This window comes from Pseudophryne corroboree, chromosome 3, assembly GCF_028390025.1.
Source record: "Pseudophryne corroboree isolate aPseCor3 chromosome 3, aPseCor3.hap2, whole genome shotgun sequence".
Classification (NCBI taxonomy): Eukaryota; Metazoa; Chordata; class Amphibia; order Anura; family Myobatrachidae; genus Pseudophryne; species Pseudophryne corroboree.
In genome coordinates this window covers 317,681,367-317,702,078 of record NC_086446.1, presented here as the reverse complement: position 1 = coordinate 317,702,078, position 20,712 = coordinate 317,681,367, and the positions used below count along the sequence as shown (strand labels likewise).

General features: G+C 44.8%; 1 long non-coding RNA gene across 1 annotated transcript in view; it reads left to right on the top strand.

Moving 5' to 3' along the window:
* The first annotated feature begins 10,826 nt into the window (after nt 1–10,826).
* Nucleotides 10,827–20,712, top strand: part of LOC135057741 (uncharacterized) — a 113,924-nt gene continuing 104,038 nt past the window's right edge. Inside the window, exons 1-2 of the long non-coding RNA XR_010244335.1 lie at nt 10,827–10,873; nt 11,196–11,286. This is a non-coding gene — a long non-coding RNA (uncharacterized LOC135057741). The remainder of the gene's footprint in view (nt 10,874–11,195; nt 11,287–20,712) is intronic.

Sequence of the window (20,712 nt, the reverse complement as noted above, 5' to 3'; positions counted from 1 at the left end):
TGACACACACAAGCTCCGCCCCCAGACTGTAACTACACGAGCATGTAGTTGCTGCTGATGTTGCTGCATGATGTCAGGTAACTTCTATAGTGGCTTCTCCATGTCCATGATGAGCAGAATCCATTTCTGATGTGTGTATGTGTCTGTATGGGGGTGAATGTGGGATGTATAAATTGTTGGATTACTGAGTGCTGTGGGGGGGGGGGTAATTTGGGCTGTGTGAGCATACTATGGGTGCAGTTCAAGTGTAGTATGGGTGCTGTGTGACATAGTATGGGTGCTGTGTGAGCGTAGTATGGGTGCAGTTTGAGTGTAGTATGGGTGCTGTGTGACGTAGTATGGGTGCTGCTGTGTGAGCGTAGTATGGGTGCAGTTCGAGTGTAGTATGGGTGCTGTGTGACATAGTATGGGTGCTGTGTGAGCGTAGTATGGGTGCTGCTGTGTGAGTGTAGTATGGGTGCTGTGTGACATAGTATGGGTGCAGTTTGAGTGTAGTATGGGTGCTGTGTGACGTAGTATGGGTGCTGCTGTGTGAGCGTAGTATGGGTGCTGTGTGTGAGCGTAGTATGGGTGCTGTGTGTGAGCGTAGTATGGGTGCTGTGTGTGAGCGTAGTATGGGTGCTGTGTGTGAGCGTAGTATGGGTGCTGCTGTGTGAGCGTAGTATGGGTGCTGCTGTGTGAGTGTAGTATGGGTGCTGTGTGACATAGTATGAGTGCTGTGTGAGCGTAGTATGGGTGCAGTTTGAGTGTAGTATGGGTGCTGTGTGACGTAGTATGGGTGCTGTGTGTGAGCGTAGTATGGGTGCTGTGTGTGAGCGTAGTATGGGTGCTGCTGTGTGAGCGTAGTATGGGTGCTGCTGTGTGAGTGTAGTATGGGTGCTGTGTGACGTAGTATGGGTGCTGCTGTGTGAGCGTAGTATGGGTGCAATTTGAGTGTAGTATGGGTGCTGCTGTGTGAGCGTAGTGTGGATGCTGTGTGAGCATAGTATGGGTGCTGCTGTGTGAGTGTAGTATGAGTGCTGCTGTGTGAGCGTAGTATGGGTGCTGCTGTGTGAGTGTAGTATGGGTGCTGTGTGACGTAGTATGGGTGCTGCTGTGTGAGCGTAGTATGGGTGCAGTTTGAGTGTAGTATGGGTGCTGCTGTGTGAGCGTAGTATGGGTGCTGCTGTGTGAGTGTAGTATGAGTGCTGCTGTGTGAGCGTAGTGTGTATGCTGTTTGAGCGAAGTATGGGTGCTGCTGTGTGAGTGTAGTATGAGTGCTGTTGTGTGAGCGTAGTGTGGATGCTGTTTGAGCGAAGTATGGGTGGTGCTGTGTGAGTGTAGTATGGATGCAGTTTGAGTGTAGTATGAGTGCTGCTGTGTGAGCGTAGTGTGGATGCTGTGTGAGCGAAGTATGGGTGCTGCTGTGTGAGGGGAGCGTTATGTCAGCTGATAGGGTGGGTGGATCAATGTGCTAATGGGTGTTGCAGTGATCGTGCACAGCAAAAAAAATTGTGGGTCCCAGGGACTCCTCACTTTAAAAAATTGGGGTCCTACTCAACATTTCTGTGTCCTATCACATATTATGGGATGTGAGGGCAGGCAGTACTGGGGGTTTTAAGGGGGTAAGGGTAGATAGAAGTTTGGGCAGTACTAGGGGAATGGAGGCGGGTAGGGATAGGAAATAATTGGACAGGGGGGATAAGCAGGCAATAGGATCTCTGACATTGCACTGGGTATATACATATTATGATACTGGGTGTATATTATACACACACACACACACACACTTATATATATATATATATATATATATATATAATATGTAGCATATGGATCAACACTCCATTAAACAGAAAAACTGTGTCTGGTGCCCTCACAAACTATATATTCATAGCATATTCAAAACAGTGCGGCACTTCTGGCTATAGGGGGTAATTCCAAGTTGATCGCAGCAGGATTTTTGTTAGCAAACCCATCACCACGCCCCCCCCCTTCACCAGAATTCTGTGTGGTGTGATAGGGGAGGAGGTCCATGGGGGGTGACACCATGAGTTACCACACCGGGTGACACCAACGCTAGTGACGCCTCTGATCATCACTCCAAAGATGGCCGCCGGGATTCTAATTGCCAGTAAGAAATGTCCACAACCTGAAGACTTCTGAAAAATGGCCACCACAAACGCAGCTGATTATGAACTGACGTCCAGATAAACATAGATCATCTGATCGCGCTATACGGAGCGGGCGCATGTGCAGAAAGAAGCCACGGATGCCAGAAGTGGGGTGGATGTGATGTCACACGCTGCCTGGATAGGAAGTCCGTGGCTTTAAAACTTTTTTATCATTTGAACACAATTTTTAATACTAATTCTATTTCATATACCCAGCGATTCTCCTCAATACCAGTGTACCTAGGGGAGACTTGTGTATAATACTAATTTGTATCAATTTTAATGACTCCTCACCTCTGAACCTGTAATTGACAGGAAGTGATGTAGTACCCACTTCCTAATTAGTATATATATATATATATATGTATATATATATATATATGGTTTGTCCCACCATAACATCACCCCTTGATGAAGTCCAGACAGGACAAAATGCGTTGGATGTTACCTGATATAACCCATCTTCTCAAGATAAGCTATATATTCTTTTTTTTACATTGATTTTTGTGTCTTGTCTTCTTGTTTTATAGTTTTATACAGGCGTTATTTTATGCACATATGTAGTCCTAAACACAGTTTTTAATTTGTGTTTTTTTAGTGCTATCTATCTGTGAATAAAATACTATAATTACTTTTTAAACACACTGTGTTTTCATAATTTTATATGAGACCATTGGTCGCTTAGAAGTACTTTATCCGCTTTTTGCCACAGTTAATAAGAGTTAACCAAAGATTAACCCTGCAATATACAAATAAATATAAAACCACAGTACTCGCCACCCCACTGTGGCCACAAGCTTTTTCATGCACCCCTATGTAAACTCAATTGTCCTAAACCTGTGCCAGCTTTTCCTTAGTAATTTATCAGCCAGTGTCAGGTGACTAGTGTACCTTTAAAAGCCATAAGGTATGTGGCAGGTGCACACTAAACCAAGTAAGCATATTTGCAGTTATATTATGTGTGATACAGTTGCTAGGTGTTAATTTTTAAGACTCTGCGATAGTGTATGACCTGCATGAAGGTGGGGTACCGTGGCGATCGGTTTTCAGGCTTCTGTGCATTGTCCAATTCACTAACTAAACTCCCATCATTTATTTATTGATGTTGTGAGGATAATTGAGCTTGCTATGGGGAGTGCTGAATTTTCTGTTTGTATATATTTAAGTAGGTGGCCATGGGCTAAATGCACCCCACCATATAAGTGGTGAGTGCACCTTTGGATTCTCGCAGGACTTCTATATAAGGTGCCATGGCCGAGACTCGGCACGCATGCATTCTGCTGTAGTGCTATATTGGCTGTACTGTATAGTGGACCATGATCTATGCTGGATAGTGACTGTGTATAGGGGGCACACTGCACGTTGATGCATGCTGCGCTATACTCTGCTATACTGGCTGTGCTGTGTCCAGACTCACAAGTGGCTGTGCTGTGACTGTGTGCTGTGACTCACAAGTGGCTGTGCTGTGACTGTGTATAGGTGGCATGCTGCTGTGTGCTGTGCTATACTGGCTGTGTCCAGACCCACAAGTGGCTGTGCTGTATAGTGACTGTGTATAGGTGGCATGCTGCACGTTGATGTGTGCTGTACAATACTCTGCTATACTGGCTATGCTGTGTCCAGACTCACAAGTGACTATGCTGTATAGTGACTGTGCATAGGAGGCACGGTACTGTGTGGATGTACTATACTTTGCTGTAAATTGTATGGTTTGATGCGCTTTGTTAATATGCATCCATAAACCCTGTGATTCATGCAGCTCAAACCGAGCTGCAAGTTAAAAAACAAAAAAATTAAATATATATTTCTATTGCTGGTACTGTTTTGTGCACTTTGTTCATATACATCTATGAGCCCTGTGATCCACACAGTAGGAACTGAGCAGCAAGTTTAAAAATAGAAAAATAAAACCACTTACAAGGCATAGTTTTGCCTTGTAAGTGATTGTCTCTTTTAAAAAACGTCCGAGATCGTCCGGAGGAGAGTTTAAGTGTCTTTGAATGCTATGTGTGAGCCTGACCTTTCTGATACTGTACTCACAGAGAAGCCTCCATCCACCATTTCTGCACCCTCTTCAAATCTGAGGGTGAGTAGCAGAAGTATAACTGATGACATAGAAATTGAGGTTGCCACTGTGGAATTGCAAGAGGATGAGGGGGATATTTGTGTAGCTGACGCTGGTGCTAGTGAGGATGTGGAGGATGTTGAGAATGCTGTTTGTGTAAGTCAGGCACCAGTGGAAGCAGCTCTTGGCCATGATAAGTAGATGGCCATTGTCATGCCTGGGCATAGGGCCAACAAATCCAACTCGATGTGTGGAATTATTTTTACCCAAATCCTGACATTTGTCAAGCCATCTGTAGCCTTTGTGGAACCACAGTAAATAGAGGTAGGGACGTTCAGCATGTAGGAACCTCCACCATTACATAATTTGTAGCGAGCTCATGGCAAGTTATTGATAACATCAAAAGCTGGTGCTTCAAAAATACAAGCAGTCCAGCATCAGCTAGCTCACTTCTCTCAACTAGATCCCAGTACTTGCAATCTCCACTGCCAACACCTTCATCCTCAATAGTCTCAGTAATCATCAGAGATAGTCCTGCATCCAGTATGTTAAGGCTTGATGACTCCTCCTCATTCCAGGATTTCTCAGAAGAATCCTTGAGCGCTAGGCCTGCTGCTGCTGCTGCTGGGGATGGTTCTTCATCCCAGAAGGGGACCAAGAAGACTACTGGTAGTATTGTAAAAAATCAATTGACTGTAAGACAATCCTTTGCAAGGGAAAGCAGGTATGACAGCTCCCACCCAGTTGCACAGCGGATCACTGATGCCATCACGGCTATACTAGTATTAGTTCCGTGTCCGATATCTACCATTAATGCAGTGGGTTTTACACATTTAATTGAGGTCCTGTGTCCCTGGTACCAAATTCCATCTCGGTTCCATTTTAGCCATATAGCCATTCCTTGGCTCTACCAGGACATTAAAAAACTGAATTATTAACCTACAAAATGCCATTGTACCAACTGTACACTTAACCACAGATATGTGGACAAGCGGTAGTGGGCAAACTAAAGATTACATGACTGTGACAGCCCACTGGGTGGGTGAATCATTTTCAGCAGTAGCAGTATCTAACAAACAATGCCAGCTCATTCAGAGGCAGGCTACTCTGTGTATCACTGGATTAAAAAGGAGACATACCACTGACAACCTCTTAGAAAAACTAAGGGATGTCATAGAAACATGGCTTACCCCACGTGGACTCTCCTCAAGAGTTGTGATATCTGATAACGCCATGAATATTGTGAAAGCATTACAGCGGGGTGAATTCCAACACATCCCCTGTTTTGCTCACACCAACACCATCAACTTAGTGGTCTAGGGCTTTTTAAAAAAAAATGACAGGGGCATGCTGTAGATGCTGTCCGTGGACCGAAAAATGTTGGGATATTTTCGGCATTCAGCAAAAGCATGCAGGAGTTTGCAGCACCTGCAAGCACAGTTTAATTTGCCCTGCCATCACCTGAAGCAAGATGTGGTAACAAGGTGAAATGTCATCATTTATATGTTTCATCAAATGGAGGAACAGCAAAAAGCAACCCACAGCTAAAAGGTTAATGTACCTTAGCCCAGCACAGTGAAAAGTACTTTCTGTATTTTCCAAGGTGCTCAAACCCTTTGAATTAGCCACCTGTGAAGTGACTGCTGACACTGCTATCTTGAGTAAGGTGATTCCCCTAATTAGGCTTTTGAAAAACCAGCTAGAGAAATTGAAGAAGCTTAAACAAAGTGAATTTGCAAAGTATGCCTGACTTGTAGATCAAGTCCTTTATTCTCTTTACCAGGATTCACGGGTTGCAAATTTCTTGAAATCTGATGACTACATTTTAGCAACCATGCTTGATCTTTTGTTTAAGCCATATGCTCTGTTTTTCTTTCTAACTGATCCAGATCTAAAGAGATGCAAAGAGCTCCTGGTGAGCAAGTTGGCAGCTTAAGTGACACATGGCACTACGACGTCTCCTCATTCAGTTTCTTCAGCGCAGACAGAAAGAAAAAACCTCAGCTTTCCCATAAGACCCAGTAGTGATGCAGGTAAGTCAACCCAACATTTTGACATCTGGTTGGGTCTAAAAAAATTGCCCATCATTAGTGTCCAATTGAGTACTGGAAGGAAAAAAATTGCAATTTGAAGGCCCTTGTACAAGCTAGATTGAATTACTTAAGCTGTCCACCCTCCAATGTAGTCAGAGAGAGTTTTCCGGGAAGCATGTGAGCAAACAGCGCAGGAGGCTACTTCCTGAAAATGTGGAAAAGATGATGTTCATCAAAATGAACTGGAAATCCCACGAGGAAGGCCTTTCCCAGCAATTACATCAAAGTACAGAGACTTCTGTAATTGTGGATTCCAGCGGGGGTGAATGAATATTGTGTGAGGATGATGTACACACTTATGAGGGTGAGGATGGCAATGATGATGACATCTTGCCACTGTAGAGCTGTTGTCATAAGTCGATTGATAGCTTGTTTTGTGGGACCCAAACAAACCAAGCACTTCATGCACAAAGTAGCAGTCCCTGTCTCTAAAGTGCTTGGTTTGTTAACGTGTGCATGTCCTTTAAATGTCCAACATAAGAATGGGTGGGTGGGAGTGCCCAAGGACAATTCCATCTTGTACCACCTTTCATTTCTGCCACTGCTGTGTGGTAAAGCTTCATAGATGTACTATAAATTGCCATGTGTTTGTTCCGCTGCTCTGTCGCTTAGTAACCAGCCAGATCACTGCAGCCTTTGGCCAATTATGGTGAAAACAATATTGTGAGCTGAGAGGTGGTCAAAATTGACTGTAAATGACTGGAACTTAATGATATTGAAATTAATTATAGTCTAGGAACAAAAAAAAGGCCCATATGTGATTTTAGCTTTTTTGTCAAGTTTAAAAAGAAATCCAATTCCAAAGCCAGTCACAGCGGTTTGGCAACTCCAAAGCCAAAGCCGGATGATGGATCAGAGCCAAATCCTGTTCCAGCAAAAATGGTTGGGTGTACATCTTGAATATAAGTAAATACATTATATATATACAAACAGCGGCCTGACAGCCGTTTCAACCACACTCTGGTAGTTTTCCTCAGTGTGTGGTTGAAACAGCTGTCGGGCCTCTGTTTGTATTACTTTGCTACTGATGAACTGAATAAATCCTCTTCTGCTAAAACGTGAGTGCTGATCCTGCATCTTTTCAAAACTACACTGGATGTTGGGTGTCAATGTGTATCTTTTTTGGAGCCTGCACCACGACCGTTGGTATTTGGTTAACCCTTGCCAGTGTGCTGTTTCGCTTCTTGGATCTATATACACACACACACACACACACACACACACACACACACATATATATATATATATATATATATATATACACAATATTCAGAGGGCGCACAACAGTATTACTATTTCCAAAGAGAAATCAATCCAGCGTGACCCGAAGGACAGTAGATTTAATAAAATGAATTAAAATTCTAATACATTAAAATTCAATACAATGGTATAATGTTTCATAAGTACAATAATCATTTGTACAAAAACATGGTACTTTCTTAAAAGATTTTTTACACAAAAAGGGGTTTTGTGTAAAAAATCTTTTTAGAAAGTACCATGTTTTTGTACAAATGATTATTGTACTTATGAAACATTATACCATTGTATTGAATTTTAATGTATTAGAATTTTAATTCATTTTATTAAATCTACTGTCCTTCGGGTCACGCTGGTTTGATTTCTCTTTGGAAATAGTAATACTGTTGTGCGCCCTCTGAATATTGTATCTATAACCTATGTTTATCTCCCACTAGCAGGGAGTTTTTTCAAGAGGTGCTGCCTGACTTTAATACAGCGCGAGATAAGGGTATTGTTGTTTTATTATATATATATATATATATATATATATATATACAAACAAATAGAAAACCACAGCACTCGTCACCCCAGAAGCGGGGTGCAGTGTCCGCACTTGCCACTAGTGGGGTGGGGTGCATGGAGCCCATGGCCACCTACTCAAAAATATAGAAACAGAAAGTTCAGCACTCACCAAAATAAACTCACTTATCCTATAATAAATGATGGGGTTTAGTTAGTAAATTGGCCAATGCACGGAAGCCTGCACACCGCTCGCCAAGGTACCCCACCTTCATGCAGGTCCTACACTATTCTGGCAACTGTAACACATATAATATAACTGCAAATATGCCTACTTGGTTTAAGGTGTATCTGCCATGAACTCCATGGCTTTTAAAGATACACTAGTCACCAGAGCCGGATTAAGGGGGGAGCTCCGGGGGTAAGTACCCCTGGGCCCCACGCTGTGAGAGGGCCCCCCGCCACCCGCCGCAGATCGGATCTCTATTACCGATCCGATCTGCGACGCTGCTCACCCCACTGACAGCCGTCAAGCAGCCGCCAGCACTGCAGACGGCTCAGCTGTTCAATGAGAAGTGATTCTGCAGCATGCGGCTCCGTGACTGTATGGAGCGCAGGCTGCAGGGGAAGGAGGAGGGGTCCTGGACGTGCCTCGGCGCGGGTAGAGGACGGAGGTTGAAGTACCTGGTGGAGGAGAGAGAGGAACGGGCTCTCCTCCTGTTCACGTCGTCAGCACAACAGTGCAAAAGTAAGAAAGGCTGCCTGAACTTTCTTTTATGCTACTTACAGTTTAAGTTAATGAGCTGGGTCTATTATATATATATATATATATATATATATATAGATAGATATATATATAGATATTTGTGTGTTAATATATTTATATATATACAGTATGTTTATATATATATATATGTATGTTTTTATATATATATATATATATATATATAGTGTGTGTGTGTGTGTGTGTGTGTGTGTGTGTGTGTGTGTGTGTGTGTGTGTGTGTGTGTGTGTGTGTATAGAAATGGCGCTCAATGGTCTCACAATCCGCTAATAAAAAGACAGCAGTCATGGCGTTTTGCAACGTTTCGGGCATTTAATACCCGTCGTTAGGCAACCAGTAGTGGTTACCCGAAGACGGGCATTAAACGCCCAAAATGTTGCAAAATGCCATGACTGCTGTCTTTTATTAGTGGATAGTGAGACCATTGAGCGCCATTTGTTCGGTTTGTGTATGCTTCATATGCTAATAGGCACCGTGGCAGATGGATCTGTGATTGGGAATGCCAGCTGATCGGAACACACACACATATATATATATATATATATATATATATATATATATGTGTGTGTGTGTTATGATTTTAATTTTAGACCTTAGGGCCCCCTTGTTTTACGTACCCCGGGCCCCCTGAAGCCTTAATCCGGCTCTGCTAGTCACCTGACACTGGCTGATAAATTACTGAAGGGCAGCTGACACAGGTTTAAGATAATAGGGGTGCATGACAGAGCTTGTGGCCACAGTTAATGAGTTAACCAAGGATTAACCCTAAAATATGACTAGTGTATCTTTAAAAGCCATGGAGTTCATGGCAGATACACCTTAAACCAAGTAGGCATATTTGCAGTTATATTATGTGTGTTAAAGTTGCCAGGATAGTGTAGGACCTGCATGAAGGTGGGGTACCTTGGCGAGCGGTGTGCAGGCTTCCGTGCATTGGCCAATACACTAACTAAACCCCCATCATTTATTCATTTTTTCCTAGATGTTGTGAGGATAAGTGAGTTTATTTTGGTGAGTGCTGAACTTTCTGTTTCTATATTTTTGAGTAGGTGGCCATGGGCTACATGCACCCCACCCCACTAGTGGCGAGTGCGGACACTGCATCCCAATTCTGGGGTGGCGAGTGCTGTGGTTTTCTATTTGTTTGTGTATTTTAGGGTTAATCCTTGGTTAACTCATTAACTGTGGCCACAAGCTCTGTTCATGCACCCCTATTATCTTAAACCTGTGTCAGCTGCCCTTCAGTAATTTATCAGCCAGTGTCAGGTGACTAGTGTATCTTTAAAAGCCATGGAGTTCATGGCAGATACACCTTAAACCAAGTAGGCATATTTGCAGTTATATTATGTGTGTTACAGTTGCCAGGATAGTGTAGGACCTGCATGAAGGTGGAGTACCTTGGCGAGCGGTGTGCAGGCTTCCGTGCATTGGCCAATTCACTAACTAAACCCCCATAATTTATTCATTTATTCCTAGATGTTGTGAGGATAAGTGAGTTTATTTTGGTGAGTGCTGAACTTTCTGTTTCTATATTTTTGAGTAGGTGGCCATGGGCTACATGCACCAGGGACGTGCAGTCAGGGGAGGCAGGGGAGGCAGTGCCTCCCCTGTCAGTAATGATTAAAATAATACTAAGAAGATACTTATGACACATATTCTGTGTCATAAGTATCTTCTTTAGCCTTTATATTATTTTAATCATTATTATCATTATTATCTTTCTAAAAAAAACAGTTTTAAAAGGGTTTTGGAGGCACCGCTCTCGGTTACCTCCGATAACCGCGGGGACTCAAACAGTCTGCTGCTGTAGGGTGCTATGCTGTGCGCTGTCCAAGCCAGCTTTTCTTCACAGATGTATTACTGGGAGGAGGCGGGGATGTTCCAGTAGGCTCAGCATGTCCACGCCTCCTCCCAGTAATGCATCACAGTGAAGAAGAGCCGGGTTGGACAGCGCACAGCATAGCATCCTGCGTCTGTGCAGCAGCAGACTGTTTAAACTAAGTCCCCGCTTGTATCGGAGGTAAGCGCTCACCCCCACACTGTTGATAGGGATTGGGGGGAGGGCCAATATGTATGTTTCCCTGCGCCCCGCCCCCCCAACCTCAAAACATTCTGGTGCCCCTCAGTAGAGGGGGGTGCTGCCGGACGACGGAAGTGTATGCAGGGACAGTTCCCTGTGCACTTCCACCTCACCCCCCCTGTGACACCGCCGCCACTGCCCTTCTCTGGCATACTTCGCCAGACACCGATACGAATGCAGTCCGGCCAGAGGGGGTGTGGGGGGGGAAGGGCCACAATCCTGTCTCCTCTCCTCTCACTCTTCACTCTTCCTCCAACCACAGATTCCTGTTCAGGGCTTCAGGCTGCTCTTTGCCACTGGGGATCTGACGTCACAAAGTAGGAGCCACGCTGCAGTTCTAGGGCCGGGACCAGGTAAGTAAATAGCACTATAAATGTCATTCACTGCCTATCCCCAATACCCTTTACTTCTTTCTGTCACACTCTCACCCACTGCAATTGCTGTCACCCTCTCCCTGGCGTCACTCCCTGTCACCCGCTGCTGTCACCCTCTCCCTGGCGTCACCCTCTGTCACCCGCTGCTGTCACCCTCTCCCTGGCGTCAATCCCTGTCACCCGCTGCTGTCTCTCTGGCGTCACCCTCTGTCACTCGCTGCTGTCACCCTCTCCCTGGCGTCACTCCCTGTCACCCGCTGCTGTCACCCTCTCCCTGGCTTCACCCTCTATCACCCGCTGTGTCACCCTCTCCCTGGCGTCACTCCCTGTCACCCGCTGCTGTCGCCTTCTCCCTGGCGTCACTCCCTGTCACCCGCTGCTGTCGCCCTCTCCCTGGCGTCACTCCCTGTCACCCGCTGTTGTCACTCTCTCCCTGATGTCACTCCCTGTCACCCGCTGCTGTCACCCTCTCCCTGGCGTCACACTCTTCCTGACACCTTCTCGCTGGTGTCACCCTCTCACCCACTGCTTTCATCTTCTACCTGGCGTCACCCTCTCCCTATTTTGTTGTCCAGGACTTCCATTAACGTAATAGCACCACATCCACGGTGCTATTAAGTTAATGGAAGCCCTGGACAACAAAATTGCATTCATGTCCTCCCCTCCCCAGTCCCAAACACTAACAATTATTTTATAAAAATGTACAATATATTAGCCGCCTGCTCATCTCAAGTTTTATGAGCAGACAGGCTGCGGGCATTATCACTAATGGTATTGGACTGAGATGCGAGTTAGTGGTGGTGGACCTGGGCAGTTAATGGTGGGCGATTTTGTAAGCCATTGGCGGTGGTGGTGACCATTAGTGGCGGGGGTAGCGGGCATCAGGGATGACGGCAGTAGCTGGCATAGGCTCTGGGGCAGTAGCGGGCATTGGTTCCGCGGTGGTAGGTGTCGTTGGCAGGACTCGGCGGAGATTATGGCTGCAGTGCCTCACCAGCCACTGACCTCACCGCACGCCACTGACATGCACCCCACCCCACTAGTGGCGAGTGCGGACACTGCACCCCACTTCTGGGGTGGCGAGTGCTGTGGTTTTCTATTTGTTTGTGTATTTTAGGGTTAATCCTTGGTTAACTCATTAACTGTGGCCACAAGCTCTGTTCATGCACCCCTATTATCTTAAACCTGTGTCAGCTGCCCTTCAGTAATTTATCAGCCAGTGTCAGGTGACTAGTGTATCTTTAAAAGCCATGGAGTTCATGGCAGATACACCTTAAACCAAGTAGGCATATTTGCAGTTATATTATGTGTGTTACAGTTGCCAGGATAGTGTAGGACCTGCATGAAGGTGGGGTACCGTGGCGAGCGGTGTGCAGGCTTCCGTGCATTGGCCAATTCACTAACTAAACCCCCATCATTTATTCATTGATTCCTAGATGTTGTCAGGATAAGTGAGTTTATTTTGGTGAGAGCTGAACTTTCTGTATATATATATATATATATATATATATAAAATCAGTGGCATAACTAGAAATTTTTCTCCCACAAGCCAAAAAATTCTGTGTGCGCAGAAGGCAAAAAAGGGGCGTGGCCTTGCCGAAATGGGTGTGGCTTTGAATAAAGGGGACTGGCTTTGCAGGAAAAGACTACCTTATACCCCAGTTTTGCAACCTGCACCCCCAGATGTTGGCCACCACAGGAAAAAAATATTCCTGATTCATGCCCCTTACATTATTTGTCATTTTTCCTCCTTATAGTAATGCCCATTATACATTATGCCACATACTGCAATGGCCCTTAGACATTATGCCACACACAATAATGCCCATGACACAATATGTCACACACCATAATGCCCCCGACACATTATGCCACACACTATAATGCCTGTGACACATTATGACACGCAGTGCCCGTTATACATTATGTTACACACTGCAATGCCCCTGATACATTATAGCACATACAATGCCTGTGGCACATTATGACACACACTGCAATGTCCGTGATACATTATGCCACACACTGCAATGTCTTCTAATTACTTTTAAATTACCTGCTCGTTGCCAGGGGTTTCATGCTATTGGTTCCATGCACGGTGCCAGGGGTTTTCATGCTTAGGGTGTCATGCTTGTTGCCAGGGGTTTCATGCGGTAGGTGTTATGCTTGTTGCCAGAGGTATCATGTGCTGGGTTTCAAGCTTGTTGCCAGGGGGTAATATTCATTGCCAGGGGTTTCATGCACTGGGTGTCATGCTTGTTGCCACGGGGTAATGCTTGTTGTCAGGGATATCATGAGCTGGGTGTTGTGCTTGTAACCAGGGGGAAATACTTGTTACTAGGGCTGTGCTCCCAGTGCCACATATGCCCCTAGTGCCAGATATTCCCCCCACAGTGCCAGATACACATATGCCTCCAGTGCCCCCCCAGTGCCAGCTACACACATACCCCCAGTGCCAGGTACACATATACCCCCAGTGCCAAATATGCCCCCCCCCCAGTGTCAGTTACACATATACCCCCAGTGCCAAATATGCCCCCCCAGTGCCAGCTACACATATACCCTCAGTGCCAAATATGCCCCCCCAGTGCCAGGTACACATATACCATCAGTGCCAAACATGCCCCCCCCCCCAGTGCCAGGTACATATATACCCCCCAGTGCCAAATATGCACCCCCCCAGTGCCAGGTACACATATACCCCCCAGTGCCAAATATGCCCCCCCCCGGTGCCAGGTACACCCCCCCCCCTACGGGCTCCCCCGCTGCTGTGCATTTTTGGAAGGTGCCGGAGGGCACAGGGCACACCTCTCCTGTGTATCCCTCCTGTGTCTCCAGTGGCATGTCGGTCAAATGAAGTGCCGGTTCTTGAGCCAATCAGAGCTCGTGAGCCAATCAGAGCTCACGAACCGGCACTTCATTTAACAGACACGCCGCTGCCGCCGGAGACTCAGGAGGGACACACAGGAGAGGCGCGCACTGTGCCCTCCATGTCCTTCCCAAAACAATCAGTTGTGGCGGTGCCCCCGCAGCCCTGCGCCTCCAAGCGATCGCAGTGGCTGCGGGGCCCTAGTTACGCCACTGATATATATTACACATACAGTACACATACAGGCTTAATATCCTGACAAAAAGTCATGTAGAGGCTTGAAGGTATGTTATGATTTAATACAACCTACACCATTTGCAAAAGTCCATGGAGTGCCGCCTCATTCTTGCCGCTGTGCGGGAATAAGATATATATATATATATATATATATACATATACATAAAAACAAGGCGAAAATAGTTCCCATACTTTCAGTAAACTAGAAAAGAAACTTTATCATCCTCCCTAAGGGGTATACTGTAGTTACTTTAGTGCAGGTTTATAGAAGTGGAGATGTTGCCCATAGCACCCACTCAGAATCTGATTGCTTGCTATGGGTAATATCTCCACTTCTGTAAACCTGCACTTTAGTAAGTATACCCCCCCCCCCCCCCACACACACACACACACACGCACCCCTAGTCTCATACCTCTCAACATTCTTAATGTGTAAGTATGGACAATTCTGCGAGCCGAAGGCACACATCTGCAAAAAGAGGGTGTGGTCTCTGGAAAATGGGTGTGACTTGATGGGAAAGTCGTGATTGCGAGCCATGCCCACATTTTCATCCTTATGGGGGCATGCCCAGCGCTCTGTGTGCTGCTGGCTGGTCCATAGCAACTTAATGGGGCACCTCAAATCACCCCACCACCACCACCATGGGATACTGCGCAGGTGGGGCAGCGGGACAGTCCTGAAAAAAACGGAACTGTTCGAAGAAAATTGAGACAGTTGGGAGGTATGCAATCTAAACACGTAGGTTGCTGCAGTTATCTACTGTTTATTAAAAGGGTAAAAGAATGGAAACTTTTACTTATAAGTGAGCAGCAGGGGTATCACTATCTTCCAAATGGCTAAACACTCAAACTTAGGACTACTACCATATTTTGTGCTTGTTTTTGATTGAACAGCAGTAAGCTGAGTTGGTTAAGAAATGACTTGTCATTTATATTTTGTTTTATATTCTTTCATCCTAAAATAACTTCACCTTTAAATGTCATTTATAAGTAAACTTGGCATGCTTTCACTTTAGATGTCTAGTTAGCGCTTAAGGCTGGGAACCCTACAGACCATCATGCAGCTCTGCCATGAATGTCTCCATCTCTTTAATGCATAGGTTGTAAGACGACTGCATGGTTATGTGAAAAATGTCACCTTTTTTCTCCCAGCAGGAGCCAGCCTCACCTCCATCCTCCCTTGTACTTTCATTGTCCTAGAACAGGTTGTTTTACGGGTTTTCTTTTATAATCTCAGGAGCAGGACGCTCTGACACCAATTCCTTTACATAGTCTTGAGTACAGTAAACGCATCTCTTCAGTCAATATTCTGATTGTCAGTAAATGTAATTGAAAATAGCATTGTAATAGAGGCAGTGATTGTTAGTGAGACCTCGCCATGAAATATTAGCAGGCCTCTCTTATCTATCCTCAACATATTTTCACTTATAAATTATATATGTTTACCACTGACTGCTTCTAATGTGTCTGCTAATTTGGCTAAATAAGCAGCAAAGAAAGGAGTTTGTGTGGCTGTGTGCACAAAAGTTATTTGGTGTGTCACTTCATCCATTTATATATATATATATATATATATATACCAACGTGGAAAGATGAGGCGGCACTCAGAGTCTTGAGAAAACTTAAAACATGTAATAGTGCATGTCAACGTTTCGGGGTCTCCCCCTTCGTCAGGATTAGTGCATTACAGTACATAATGTGCTTAAATAGAACTTACCCCCCATAGGAACATCCCCTCCAGCGTATGCCGCTGGCCGCGCCGTCCCGGCGTCCAGCCCGTCGTCTCCGGGAAAATCAGGATGGCACAACTAGAGATGAGCGGGTTCGGTTTCTCTGAATCCGAACCCGCCAGAACTTCATGTTTTTTTTCACGAGTCCGAGCGACTCGGATCTTCCCGCCTTGCTCGGTTAACCCGAGCGCGCCCGAACGTCATCATGACGCTGTCGGATTCTCGCGAGGCTCGGATTCTATCGCGAGACTCGGATTCTATATAAGGAGCCGCGCGTCGCCGCCATTTTCACACGTGCATTGAGATTGATAGGGAGAGGACGTGGCTGGCGTCCTCTCCGTTTAGACACTTGATTTACTAATTTTGGGGAGCATTAGGAGTACTCAGTAGTGTACAGTGCAGAGTTTTGCTGATAGTGACCAGTGACCACCACTTTTATTTATAATCCGTTCTCTGCCTGAAAAAAGCGATACACAGCACACAGTGACTCAGTCACATACATACCATATCTGTGTGCACTGCTCAGGCTCAGGCCAGTGTGCTGCATCATCTATATATATTATATATCTGTCTGACTGCTCAGCTCACACAGCTTATAATTGTGGGGGAGACTGGGGAGCACTACTGCAGTGCCAGTTATAGGTTATAGCAGGAGCCAGGAGTACATAATATTATATTAAAATTAAACAGTGCACACTTTTGCTGCAGGAGTGCCACTGCCAGTGTGACTAGTGACCAGTGACCTGACCACCAGTATATAATATTAGTAGTATACTATCTCTTTATCAACCAGTCTATATTAGCAGCAGACACAGTACAGTGCGGTAGTTCACGGCTGTGGCTACCTCTGTGTCGGCACTCGGCAGCCCGTCCATAATTGTATATACCAGTGACCTAACCGTGGTTTTTTTTTCTTTCTTTATACATACATACTAGTTACGAGTATACTATCTCTTTATCAACCAGTCTATATATTAGCAGCAGACACAGTACAGTGCGGTAGTTCACGGCTGTGGCTACCTCTGTGTCGGCACTCGGCAGCCCGTCCATAATTGTATATACCAGTGACCTAACCGTGGTTTTTTTTTCTTTCTTTATACATACATACTAGTTACGAGTATACTATCTCTTTATCAACCAGTCTATATATTAGCAGCAGACACAGTACAGTGCGGTAGTTCACGGCTGTGGCTACCTCTGTGTCGGCACTCGGCAGCCCGTCCATAATTGTATATACCAGTGACCTAACCGTGGTTTTTTTTTCTTTCTTTATACATACATACTAGTTACGAGTATACTATCTCTTTATCAACCAGTCTATATATTAGCAGCAGACACAGTACAGTGCGGTAGTTCACGGCTGTGGCTACCTCTGTGTCGGCACTCGGCAGCCCGTCCATAATTGTATATACCAGTGACCTAACCGTGGTTTTTTTTTCTTTCTTTATACATACATACTAGTTACGAGTATACTATCTCTTTATCAACCAGTCTATATATTAGCAGCAGACACAGTACAGTGCGGTAGTTCACGGCTGTGGCTACCTCTGTGTCGGCACTCGGCAGCCCGTCCATAATTGTATATACCAGTGACCTAACCGTGGTTTTTTTTTCTTTCTTTATACATACATACTAGTTACGAGTATACTATCTCTTTATCAACCAGTCTATATATTAGCAGCAGACACAGTACAGTGCGGTAGTTCACGGCTGTGGCTACCTCTGTGTCGGCACTCGGCAGCCCGTCCATAATTGTATATACCAGTGACCTAACCGTGGTTTTTTTTTCTTTCTTTATACATACATACTAGTTACGAGTATACTATCTCTTTATCAACCAGTCTATATATTAGCAGCAGACACAGTACAGTGCGGTAGTTCACGGCTGTGGCTACCTCTGTGTCGGCACTCGGCAGCCCGTCCATAATTGTATATACCAGTGACCTAACCGTGGTTTTTTTTTCTTTCTTTATACATACATACTAGTTACGAGTATACTATCTCTTTATCAACCAGTCTATATATTAGCAGCAGACACAGTACAGTGCGGTAGTTCACGGCTGTGGCTACCTCTGTGTCGGCACTCGGCAGCCCGTCCATAATTGTATATACCACCTAACCGTGGTTTTTTTTTCTTTCTTTATACATACATACTAGTTACGAGTATACTATCTCTTTATCAACCAGTCTATATATTAGCAGCAGACACAGTACAGTGCGGTAGTTCACGGCTGTGGCTACCTCTGTGTCGGCACTCCGCAGCCCGTCCATAATTGTATATACCAGTGACCTAACCGTGGTTTTTTTTTCTTTCTTTATACATACATACTAGTTACGAGTATACTATCTCTTTATCAACCAGTCTATATATTAGCAGCAGACACAGTACAGTGCGGTAGTTCACGGCTGTGGCTACCTCTGTGTCGGCACTCGGCAGCCCGTCCATAATTGTATATACCAGTGACCTAACCGTGGTTTTTTTTTCTTTCTTTATACATACATACTAGTTACGAGTATACTATCTCTTTATCAACCAGTCTATATATTAGCAGCAGACACAGTACAGTGCGGTAGTTCACGGCTGTGGCTACCTCTGTGTCGGCACTCGGCAGCCCGTCCATAATTGTATATACCACCTAACCGTGGTTTTTTTTTCTTTCTTTATACATACATACTAGTTACGAGTATACTATCTCTTTATCAACCAGTCTATATATTAGCAGCAGACACAGTACAGTGCGGTAGTTCACGGCTGTGGCTACCTCTGTGTCGGCACTCGGCAGCCCGTCCATAATTGTATATACCAGTGACCTAACCGTGGTTTTTTTTTCTTTCTTTATACATACATACTAGTTACGAGTATACTATCTCTTTATCAACCAGTCTATATATTAGCAGCAGACACAGTACAGTGCGGTAGTTCACGGCTGTGGCTACCTCTGTGTCGGCACTCGGCAGCCCGTCCATAATTGTATACTAGTATCCAATCCATCCATCTCCATTGTTTACCTGAGGTGCCTTTTAGTTGTGCCTATTAAAATATGGAGAACAAAAATGTTGAGGTTCCAAAATTAGGGAAAGATCAAGATCCACTTCCACCTCGTGCTGAAGCTGCTGCCACTAGTCATGGCCGAGACGATGAAATGCCAGCAACGTCGTCTGCCAAGGCCGATGCCCAATGTCATAGTACAGAGCATGTCAAATCCAAAACACCAAATATCAGTAAAAAGCCTCTTTTTTTCTTTGCGTCATGTGCTGTTTGGGGAGGGTTTTTTGGAAGGGACATCCTGCGTGACACTGCAGTGCCACTCCTAGATGGGCCCGGTGTTTGTGTCGGCCACTAGGGTCGCTAATCTTACTCACACAGCTACCTCATTGCGCCTCTTTTTTTCTTTGCGTCATGTGCTGTTTGGGGAGGGTTTTTTGGAAGGGCCATCCTGCGTGACACTGCAGTGCCACTCCTAGATGGGCCCGGTGTTTGTGTCGGCCACTAGGGTCGCTAATCTTACTCACACAGCTACCTCATTGCGCCTCTTTTTTTCTTTGCGTCATGTGCTGTTTGGGGAGGGTTTTTTGGAAGGGACATCCTGCGTGACACTGCAGTGCCACTCCTAGATGGGCCCGGTGTTTGTGTCGGCCACTAGGGTCGCTTATCTTACTCACACAGCGACCTCGGTGCAAATTTTAGGACTAAAAATAATATTGTGAGGTGTGAGGTATTCAGAATAGACTGAAAATGAGTGTAAATTATGGTTTTTGAGGTTAATAATACTTTGGGATCAAAATGACCCCCAAATTCTATGATTTAAGCTGTTTTTTAGTGTTTTTGGAAAAAAACACCCGAATCCAAAACACACCCGAATCCGACAAAAATAATTCGGTGAGGTTTTGCCAAAACGCGTTCGAACCCAAAACACGGCCGCGGAACCGAACCCAAAACCAAAACACAAAACCCGAAAAATTTCAGGCGCTCATCTCTAGGCACAACACAGGTTGGCTATCCGGAATGCCCTTGCATCAGGCAAGGGGGATCAACCTGTAGCCAAACATTTTGTGGAATTCAGACACTCCATGGCCACTTTTAAGCATAGAATCATAGACCATATACCTGCGTCTATGCGGGGTGGCGATAGAGGCAAAAAACTCTTACAATTAGAGTCTATGTGGATTCATAGACTAAATACCCTGAGACCGGCTGGTCTAAATGATAACTTAGGTCTTATTAATTTTCTTTAATAGAGATCGAGATTCCCCAAATTGGTCTAGAGACGTAATATCTGTTCCATAACCACTGTAGAGGGTTTTGGCATTCCATGGATATCATGTTAAGGTAGGACAGTAAGGGATAAAAAAAAAAAAAACAGCAAAAAAGTAGAAAAAAATACAAAACAACAGGAAAGTTGGTATAATTTTAACATCAGCTCTAGGTATCAGTAACATGTTTGTATTGACATGTGATTCTCTATGTATATGAAGCGAGTTAACAATTGGTTGTGGTGTAGCCATTAGGTTGGTTCATCTGTGTATTTTTACTTTTATTTTTTTCACATATATTTTTTATTATGTCAA